Source organism: Rhodnius prolixus, unplaced genomic scaffold (genome assembly GCF_049639745.1).
Source record: "Rhodnius prolixus isolate KJV_2025 unplaced genomic scaffold, Rpr scaffold_5, whole genome shotgun sequence".
Classification (NCBI taxonomy): domain Eukaryota; kingdom Metazoa; phylum Arthropoda; class Insecta; order Hemiptera; family Reduviidae; genus Rhodnius; species Rhodnius prolixus.
The window spans coordinates 35,165,443-35,176,493 of record NW_027411624.1 but is presented as its reverse complement, the minus strand read 5'-3'; the positions used below and the strand labels follow the sequence as shown (position 1 = coordinate 35,176,493).

Below are 11,051 nucleotides of genomic sequence, written 5' to 3'. Positions count from 1 at the left end.
ATTTTTATTGTTCTGTTTTACTTCATTTTGTGATAGCCTTGGTGATTTATTATCAAATTGCTTTTAATAACTCTTCTTATTTCAAACTAAGACTGAATAGGTGAAAATTAAACCTTTTTATGTTCGATTTGATTCCTAAATCGCTATTAAGTTTATTTATTTGACCTGGTACTGGCCGATTTTCCTGACCTGGAAGTTTACCTGGGCTGCCAAGAACACTTTAGAGGTTTCCATGCTCTTTCACTCACTATACTGCTTCGAACCAACTTTTGCCAACCATGTCGATAAAAAATAATTATCCTTCATTTATCACTATTTCGTTTAAACTCAAAAACCTTTTAATCCGGCAATTATTGGTCATAATTCCGGTAATATAATCTAGGAGTGCCGCAAGAGGTGACTGATGCATGCAGTCACCTGGGGAGTAGCGACCCCACGGATACCCCAGCTCAGTAGGCCATGCACACTCCATAACAGTAGAACTTCACACATACAGACACAACACAAACCACTTCCTCCCCCCATTGGGGAGCATTTAGTTAACTTTTTGTGTTTTCAGGTCGGAAATGTTAAAGTTCCGGGAGTGATTGCTCGGAAATGTTTTTAATATTTCTTTTCCTATCGGTAAGTTTTCCAAATTCCGCCATTTCATGCGATAAAAACTTTTGCGTTTATCTCCACTCTTATATGGAGCTCAAGAAGAAGCGCTGTCCTTCTGATGCGGTGCAGAAGACTGTCAACTGACCAGACCTCCACTCCACTCCACCTATCTATCGTTCTGATGCGGTGCAGAAGAAGACTGTCTACTGACCAGACCTCCACTCCACCTATCAACCTGGACGTCGCAGGCCACATCGATGGATATGTAACTGCAAGATATTGTTACATATCCCAACCTACAGCAGTATAAGGTAGACTGGGGAATTCTTAGTGGCATATTGATGACGCGTCGGACGCGATTAGTGTGTCACTCGCCTAGAGCGAGCGGCACACTAAAATCTCCTTTTTCATAATCTTAATATTCTAAATTTTGATCAGACTACGCTTCAAAATTAATATTTTCCGAAATCTTGTCTCCGATCTAAATATAGTTAAGTATTGTATATCATTTCCGGCTAACTTTACGTCCAACTACCGATTTAAATAATAAATAATTATAATTCCAATTATTAGGGCATGTTAGGGACTTCAAGAGGGAGGAAGAGGACAACGTATATATTAGTTAGTTTTTAAGTAATATCAGAAATAAGTTTAGAATTTGCTTTTCAGTTAGGGTTTTCAGGTGGACATCATATTAGTTAGACATTAAAGTAATATCAAAATTCAAGTTTAATGTTTGCTTTTCAGTTAGGGTTTTCAGGTACCAATCAACCAGCTACATCATCTACATCGTCAAGATCAGTGCATGATATTATTAGTGCATGACAAAATGACACTAGTCATTTTATTAAAGTAACTGGAATTATAATTATATTGATCGTTAATATGACCACTATTAATATCCTTCTTCGGAACTTCAAGTCCAAGTAGAGCAGAGTCGGTCAGTCCATTCTGCATGTTACTAAGCATCTTTATTTTCCTGCATGATTATCTCAAATATCTTTTTATATTTATAGTATGTATATTTATATTGTGTATATTTATATATTATGTATGTATTTTAAACTTTTCAGGTGTTGTTTTATTCTTTTGTTGTTTTTGTTTCAGTTGTTGTTGTTGTGTTTTGTTGATTTGTCTTTTCAGTAGTTTGTTGGTTGAATTCTTGGTTGTTGTTGTCCTCCCTTTCTATAAATTCCCAAACGCGACTTATTCTTATTCCGCCATTCATGCCAAAATCTAGGCAAGAATGGTTTATTTTTTGGGGGGCTGAAATCTGAGCTCTACCTCCTCGTGGTGCCCCCTGGTAAACTGCTCTTATGAGCAGGCTAACAGAGCCAGTACCGAATAACCTTATATTTTAGCGTTTTCAGCCCTTGGTTCTGGAAACAGTCCAATGGGTTCGTAATGCACTGAGAAATTAATAACTATTTAAGAACCCCTCCGTCAGTAGTGGTTTAGCTGCTTCTTGGCAGATTGTCAAAATCATCCCCAAAAATTGTTGTAACATCTATAAAACCATTTTTGTCTGTCCTTGATTCCAATTTAATTGTGTGTGCTAAATGCAATGAAAGTAATCAATAAACGCAAGAGTTTTACTTGAAAGATTTCATCAATGAAAACTAACGTACTTAAGTTCCCTAGTCCAATCTGTTGTTACATTTCCCGATCCCCAATTAAAAAAATGTTTTGTTTGCCCTTTCCGACTCTAAGTAGTAGAGTTTCGATTAGGGTCTGGTTGCTCAAGCCATAAACTTGTATTTTGAGAAGCTGTTTTCTGTAGACTTGACCATTACAAGGTCAAGGGTGTTATAGACTGACAGGGAGTTTTATATCTATTAAATATATTCAGTTTAAATTATTCTTTTATTTTCTCTTACAAGGAACTTCTTCTTCTTACTTCTTTTATAAGGAAAGTATTTAGATCATGCGGAAATGAGGTAAACCAGAAAAATTGGCCATGATAACAGATTATCTCAAAAATGAAAACAACGGAGCAAAACGAAACTTAATATTACGATTTGATTCAGTCAGGTGAACTTAGCGATCAAAATGGATTGTAACGGAAGTATCCTTCACCAAATAGGTTTTTCTCTTTTTTTACGTTTCTTTGGACATATCTCAATGTTTCTCTTTAAAGTATCTAAGTAGCTACGGCTTCAGTTGATATACAATGTATATATGAAACGAGCTCTCAACAGTGTTAGTTTATCAAGTTGTTCAGTTCATTGAAAACTCTTTTAGATGGACCAGTAGTCAATTTTTAAAGTAGGCTGTCTTAAAAATAAGGAAGGCAAAGGTTACAAATTGCACTTTAAACATTTACTTCTGATCTCTCTGAAATACTTGAAAAACTGTTAGGAAATATTTTAAACAAGTATTTTAAGTACTTAAACAAAAATTCATATTGATTGTATTTACTCCAAATTACAATTTCACCCTCAACTGCACTGTTGAAAAAGATAAGAATGTGAATAAGCCTTAACAACCCTTTGAACCCACAAACAGATAATCCTTATATCGGAATTAGGTATTAATCAATCAATACAACTAGGTGCCTTGCAAATAAACTTCCCTTATCTGTTAGACTTGGTCTTTCAAAATTTTGTATTGTACACTATTTGAAACTAAGAAAATTAACCTTCGATTATAAAAATAGCACTTGATTAAAATATTTCCTAACATTTTCCTTTGCAAATATCTCGGTTTCTATCCTAGATACCTATATTAAATTTTTGGTCAGTTAAAGAAGTCTTCAAACCTTACAACTGTGTCCAATAGAAACATTGAGTGAATATGAGTTTGAAAGCCAGCTACCTCAACTTTTTTTATTTATGTATGAAAATATTGTAAGTTATAATAAAGTGTTTTTTTACTCAAAGAGAAATTATTTTATAAACATTCACCCTTTCAAGATAATTTTACAATACAAGGGAGTTATTCGTTTCTTACGAACGTTATCAAATAACGATAATGGCAACATAATAAGGTGTCCAATCGAGCAACCTTTCAGAAAAATTGAGCCTATATGTTATTGTACAGGGGTCCTTTGATGATATTTATGATCTCCTTGAGGTTGGAATTACAATTCAGGGTACTACGATTAAAGGTTTGGGATATGCACACTTAGTGTTAATGCCATCGAACAGGTATTCTCTTCAAAAAATGATAAATTCCCTATCTACGATAAGTGGAACACAGTCGTCGTTAATTTAAAAAAAAAAATGAAAATTATAGTCTTCAGGAGCAGGAAAAGGTAAGCCAGAAGAGAGAAGTGGCATAAAAAAGAAGCAATTGAGGTCCTTAATTAAACTTTATTAACCGTGCTACTTGACTACATTCTACTTAACTATACTAACTATAAATATTTGGGTGTCACGCTGTCATAAAAACTATCTTTGGAACAGCATTTTAAAGAGAAAGTTGAGTGCGCGAAATTTGCCATCAATACTTAGAACAAATTAATAACACCTAGAAAAATATGGTTTAATTCTAAATTAAGTGTATTCAAGGCAATTTCAAGTACAATTCATTTTTTTTTTTAGAAAAATTAATCGGATTGTCATTGAAATCATATTCTTCGAAAAGAAATTCATTTTAAATAACAATTACATGAACTTATGTAACATATGTCTTACTTCAACATTAACATACATTACATTGAACCTCCATTATTAAAGGTTCATCAGTTTGGTGTAGCGAATTCGACTTTAACTATGTTTCCGTCTCAGCCTACACTTGCTGGCTGAGAGAGGGAGGTGTGTTATTAACATTAAAATGTTAATGATCTGCGACAAGAAGATTATGAATCTTGAAAAATCAAGAATAGCAAAATTCCTCTTGGCCATCCCACTTACTCGAAAAGACAATAAATTAGAATAATGCAATGTTCAATCCAAAGAAAGCCCCCATGTTCATTAACACTATTCCTGCTTAATATAAACTAGCCACCCTCTGGCACCTGACAAACTGATTGAAAAGTATACCTCTTGCACCGACCGACTATAAGCGAGAACTGGACACCGTTTGAATAATATTCACAAATATCGATCACAATACCAACATCGTTAAAACTAAACTAAGTAAAAACTAACATTGCCAAAACTAATAAAATATCCAACGTACTCTTTACAAAGGTAGGCCTCAAAACCGCGTTTAGGATCAACAAAAAACTAAGAAACAGGATACTTCCTTTAAAGTATAAATCTCTGGACCCTCTGAGTGCAATAAACAACTAATAAAAAAGTTTTTAATAATTTATTTCTCTATTCACACATTTGTGGTACACAAATAGAACTTTAAGGTAACAACTCTTCAGTTATGGTTATCAACATACTACCTTTCACTTCAAATGAAAATTAGAGTTTATACAAACTCATTAAGATTTCTAACATCTTCCCACCTTAACGTTTGGAGAATTGTAAACATTAATACGAACACAATCAAAATACTTGAAAACTGATCTAGAATTTAACAATGAAACATGAAATTAATAAGTAAAGTAAAACTGGACTAAGTCAAAATGAATCTACATATGGCCCAACAATGAATTTAAAAAATGTTGAGGAACTTTGATGGTTCAACTCCTTTTAGACATCTTTTTCTCCTCAGGAATCTTTTGATCTCTGGGGTGCATTAAGAGAGCGTCTCTTGTATTAAATTTATATTAACTTCATTGTTATTAGAAACGCTTCTTAAATAAACTACAGCTGCATAACCAGATTTACTTGCATCTGTGAATATACGAATACTGTCCTCAACAGATTTGTGTTTTCTAAGCCATCGAGGTATTTGAATATCTGAGATATGATGTAATCCTCAACCAGCTTTTAATTCGATTCATCCCAACTTAATTTTATTTTCCATAGCTCCTGTAACAGCAATTTAGAAATTAGTGTATCTAGGCGAGTAAAAATTATAGGATCAAATATTTTCTAAAATATAAAATTGTTTTTTAGTTTCCATATTTATGTTAGGTTCTGAAATAAATGAGTTAATAGAAAGGGTGTCCCTTCTTGTTTCACCAAATGATTGATAAAACATTTATAACACACTTAGTTTACCTGCACTTCTTTTTAAGATCGTGCCCAACCTCTCAAGTTAAGCATTCCCTCATCCATTATACTCACAACATCGGGGATAAGTAGATTCCTCAGTATTAACACTTATTTTATTTGCAATGCAATCTGTAAAAAAAGCACGTTTTATGTCAGAAATTATACCAATTTTATATACGCAACAAAATAGATTGAATCTGACCAATAAGATGTAAACCCTTCTCTAGGTACTTATTAAAAGATAGGTAACCCTTTAGATGGGATGAACAGGTCGGACTTGGGTTGCACCGTTTTCTTTAATTACATGATGGAGAAGTAAATAATGGCTTGTTTCTTATCTTTTTCCATCGAACTCTTCTTGAGAATTCATCGTTCTTCATGAGTAGCTTGTATTGCGCCCAAAAACCAATCCACTCTTTTATATCTGCACTTAATTTATTCAACTCCAATTTCGGTAAAAAACGCTTCTTTTTTTTTTATTCGTAGAGCTAAAACGACTTCCAGCCAATTGATCTGATTTTTAACCTGAATCCTTCTTTCTGTGCTATTCTTTTTCAAGTATATTTTTTAAACTTACAAATCCATTCTGATAAATTTCTACAGTATCTTATTCCAGTTATTTGTTCAGTATCAGTAATTTCACTTTCAGCAAATAAAATTTTATTTACCTTATTATCTAATGTAAAAACTCATTAGGTTTATTCTTTAATTTCTTCAATCCCAATTGCAAACGTTCATCGTCTGTTTTGTTATTACAAATTTTCAATTTCATTTGCTGACCTTGTGAACAGGCTTCTCCATTGAGATCTTTCTTAATTGATATTAAAAAGTGTGCCCTCATTTTCCTGTTTTTCCCTCAAGGGATTCCAAAAATGTTAAATATAGAACTCTGGAACACAATGAGTGCAATAAACAACTAATGCTTTTAATAATTTATTTCTCTATTACCCTGCATGGTACACAAAAAAAAATAAACATGAAAGGAAATAACTCTTCAATAATGATTATCAACGTACAGATTGCACACTGTTCACTTTAAATCAAAATAAACGAAAATTAAAGTTTTTACAAACCAATTAAGATGTCTTAACACTTGCACATACCAAAACAGAAACTCTCTTGACAACAACGGTGTTTACAAAATCATCTGTTCAGGCTGTGATATCTATATACTGCCGGAAAAAATTTACAGATACAAAGAACATATTTGCAGGTAAAAATACAATAAAACGGTACTCTAACTTAAGCTAACCACCTTATCAACCAACTGGACAGTATCAACAACAAATGATGCTGTAACATATGGAAGAAGTATAGATATCTTACAAAATATTGAAATGTACAAACACAAAGCTATTCATAAAAACATTAAGAACGATGAAAGTAATATAACTCGGACATACTATTTAAAGTCATTTTGTTTCAAACACACACTCATTTGAGCAAATTTTCCGAAACAGATATAAAAAAAATTAAACATAACGCATGATTATATAAGTACGTTGCTTGTTCTTTAAAGTTAAACGTTTCTTCAGAATTTTACTATTTACGCATTATTTGTTAAGTGAATTTAATTACATGTTTATCATTGTTTTATAATAATGATTTTTATAATTATTTCCAGTACAATTGAGTTTGGTATCATTCGGTGTTTTCTGCTTGCAAAAGACGTGCCCCCTCAAGGAAAATAAATTTCAAAACATTATCTATGTAACAGAAATACAGAAGACTTAAATACATGCTAGGTTTCATTAATTAATTTTATTTCACTTTCCAAAAAAAGTATTAATTTTTTAAATATCACACTCAGTGTGATATCTTGTAATACGTACATATGTAACCTCTCGCCCTCTTCTGTGAGTTTGGAGCATTAAGTAGAGTTAACCAACCAACATGTAAACATATAAACCGAATAATCATCGATTGGGTCTTACGAAAGTCCAAAACCTGTATGGGTTACAACAAACAGTGTACTACGATGAACAAAATCAGCTATACATTTTACATTCAGGTAATAAAATATGTTAATGCTTAGAGAAGTTCAATGTAACCATGTTTTAAAATAGTATTTTATTACAAACTCTTCAAAATGAAAGAGAGGTTTTAGTGAAGTTCTTTCTAAATTGGTGTAGGGATTATACATACGTGGATGTACACTTTTTTTAGGGTTTCCATTATTTTGGTCCCAAAGACAGTTTACATGTTTTATAAATTGTGAATCCCAAAATATCTTGTATTATGTTATTGCACAAAGTATCAAATCGTTAATGAATATTTATTTTAGTATACTAAAGTACCATAAAGTAAGAACTACAAGTTTGATTGTATTTTGTTGATCAATAGCCTGCTGAAATGAACACAGTTCTAAAAACTGCAGTCAGGAGCGTTCTACCTATTCCTAGTGCTATTCAACATTTGGGCTGTTTGCAGCTTAGTAATGTTCAGCATTCATCTGGAAATAATTACCTTAATGGTCCTTTACATCCAGCAGCACACCGATAATATTAGGTGACACTCATCAAGTCTATATTGGAGAATAAAGAAGTTAAGGAAATCTGCTTACCACTCTCCCTTAGTAGGACTGTCCTTCAGGTAATCTTATCTTTCATTTTATACGTTGTATTACAATATAAACTAAAACCTTTTATCTGATAAATAATTACTTTCCCTTTGCCTTTTCATTTGCTTTCCCTTTTAATCTGAGTCGGTCATGTTTTAATTTTTGTAAAGGTTGACTGAAATATTGATGAATGCTGTATATTTTGATTTTTTTTTTTTTTTAATTTTAAGTTAATTTGGTAGTTATGTAAATCCCAGCTGAAAAGAAATAGGTATTACTATTCTTCTAAGTATATCGATCAGAAAATTACACGTGATAGTGAAGGTTTTTCCAATAATAGTTTTCCTTTTACTTCTTACTAGCTATCTGTAGTAATGCAAATTACAAATGCATTCATTTTATAATCTTGAAAAAAGTTAATCATCCTAACAAATATTACATTCAATATTATGAATGTATATATTCATCTGAATATTCACTGGTTGCCGCGGTCGGGAACTGCGCGATGAGTGATTTAGTTTAACAGAAAAATGCTCCGATTTCCATTATGTTATCCTAGGTGTGAATTAAATTATAATTATTGATGTAATTTTATTTTCCATTTTCCAGTGCTTTCATCCAAGGGCCTTCCAACGCTAGACCAGGTTGAGCACAGTAACGCTCATCTTTAATCTTAAATGATTACCTCTATTCATTTCATGCAGCAGCATTTCGATTTTCATCCATTCTATTTCGGAATATAAGGAAGTCAAGGATATCTACCTACCATTCTGCCTGTGGAACTGTTCTTCGGGTTTTCTTACCTATCATTTCGTATCTAACTACAGTGCAAAATATTTATCAGGTAAGTAATTTTTTCACATTGAATCTGGAAAAGATATTTTAATTTTTGTTGGAAGTAGGTTTTAATTTGATTAAATCTGAACTGCACTTCTAACGTGCATGTGAATTCTGGTTATTTTTTTTCAATCAAATCGCCTTATTTTTAATTAATGGAGCTAAACATTTTTCAATTAATTTCCATGAAAAAGTTGAAAGGTAATAGAATTAGAAATTAGAACGATAATATTAGAAGATTATAAATGTGGCGCTAATTGTTCAATGAAATTAATCTTAATAATTTTCGTTTTGCGTATTTTTTTGGAAGTATTTGTATTTTATTTCCATTGAAACAACAGATTTAGGTTCTTTAAAAATTTCTTTCAATTTCAAAGCTTTAGTAAAATACAGTCAGTCACATTTATTTATATATAATACTTCATCAATAGTTTGTCATAAACATCCCTGCAGCTTTTATTATTGAAGTCAATAATATTTTGTCATTTTTATCATTTTGGACAAAATTGAAACTTTTCTCATGGAAATGAAATTGAAAGTCATTTATTTTGTTGGTAACTTGACTAGAAGAAGTGTAAAATTCCAACATAAAAGTAATTGAGGTTTAAATAATTTACTAACACAATATTCTATAATGCTAACAGTTTATTCTAAAAGACTGATTCGTTTAAAAGATTTAAACTTATTTTTTATTTCGATTTTTCAAATTTATTCTTTGAATTCCTGTAGGATAAAAATGTATCTTTAGAAACGTTGAGTTTAAATTGTATACCATTTCATTAAATAATGATGATTTACAGATTGAAAACAGCCAATACCGGGAGAACTTCCTGCCTAACTGACCATCAAATCAAGATAAAATGAAAATGACGTTGAGAAAACATCCAATGTGAATATACAAACAACTAATGCTATAAAATAATTACTAAAAAATTTATTATTTAGTTGTAATATGTAATGTGCATGCTGTTAATATCACAATCTAAATAATTACTCGAATTCTGTACTGCTGTAAAAAAAAAAATGTATTATTTAGGAGCAGAATAAATAAAAACCATTAATTAGTTTAAAAAAGTCTATTTATTGGCATACCTATTTATTAAATACATTAACATCTTATTATAGAACATAAATACATATATTATTTAATAAAATGCAAAAAAAAAGTGCTAAAAAAATGATAAAAAAAAAGAAAAAACCAAAAAATTAAAGAAATAAGGAAGAAAAATGTAAAAATAGAAAATTAGTTCCAAAAAAATCCGTCAGAGGGCGCCACTTAACAGAGAAGTAAAAATCTAGTTCCAAGATTCGCCAATAGATAGCACTGCTATGTGTATGTAAACAAATTTTTTACAGCTGTCACTTGACTTGTAAACAATGAATTAGTTCCAAAATTCGCCACCAGGTAGCACTACTAGTCCTCTATATAAACGTAAACATAAACAAATTCTCTTCAGTACGACTTGAGTGATGCAGGGGGGTATATCGCTCGTCGCTCCAAACATATCTAGTCTAGTTTGACATCATCTGTCACTTCTTCTCGCAAAAAGTCATATTGTAGTGTAATGGTTAGGGAGATGTTGTCGCTTCGACGGTCGGAAGGCAAATATTCGCCCCACCCGGCCCGGCCCGCGCAGCGAACTTCCTTATATACCCTCTGGAGACAAGATGGCGGCGCGTCATATCTCCATGACAACGGCAAATGCCACTCCCACTAGATGGCAAGTGTTGCTGTTCATGCACACTCTCATGACTCTGCCCACAAATTTTACTTGATTTTATTCTTTCTCATACACACTCTCATGACTCTGCCCACCATTTTTACACATTTCTTCTACAAGCACACTCTCACGACTCTGACAACCATTTTTATTTGATTTTAATCTTTCTCATACACACTCTCATGACTCTACCGACCATTTTTACATATATCTTCTACAAGCACACTCTCACGACTCTGACGACCATTTTTACTTGATTTTAATCTTTCATATGCACAC

The 11,051-nt window shown here is 32.1% G+C and overlaps 2 long non-coding RNA genes across 4 annotated transcripts; one reads left to right on the top strand and one right to left on the bottom strand.

Moving 5' to 3' along the window:
• Positions 1-4,839: 4,839 nt before the first annotated feature.
• LOC141457796 (uncharacterized) lies at positions 4,840-8,448 on the bottom strand. Of its 3 annotated transcripts, XR_012460551.1 has the most exons (5): positions 8,218-8,446; positions 7,487-7,601; positions 5,857-7,360; positions 5,661-5,783; positions 4,840-5,468 (listed from the first exon to the last, which is right to left on the bottom strand). It is a non-coding gene; the product is annotated as an uncharacterized lncRNA (long non-coding RNA). The 3 variants fall into 3 exon arrangements; XR_012460550.1 differs by having other exon boundaries at positions 4,840-5,783; positions 8,218-8,448; XR_012460552.1 differs by having other exon boundaries at positions 4,840-5,783; positions 5,857-6,826; positions 8,218-8,445.
• Positions 7,012-10,119, top strand: LOC141457797 (uncharacterized). The gene is made up of 5 exons (XR_012460553.1): positions 7,012-7,151; positions 7,279-7,665; positions 7,998-8,246; positions 8,824-9,058; positions 9,852-10,119. It is a non-coding gene; the product is annotated as an uncharacterized lncRNA (long non-coding RNA).
• Positions 10,120-11,051: the final 932 nt, after the last annotated feature.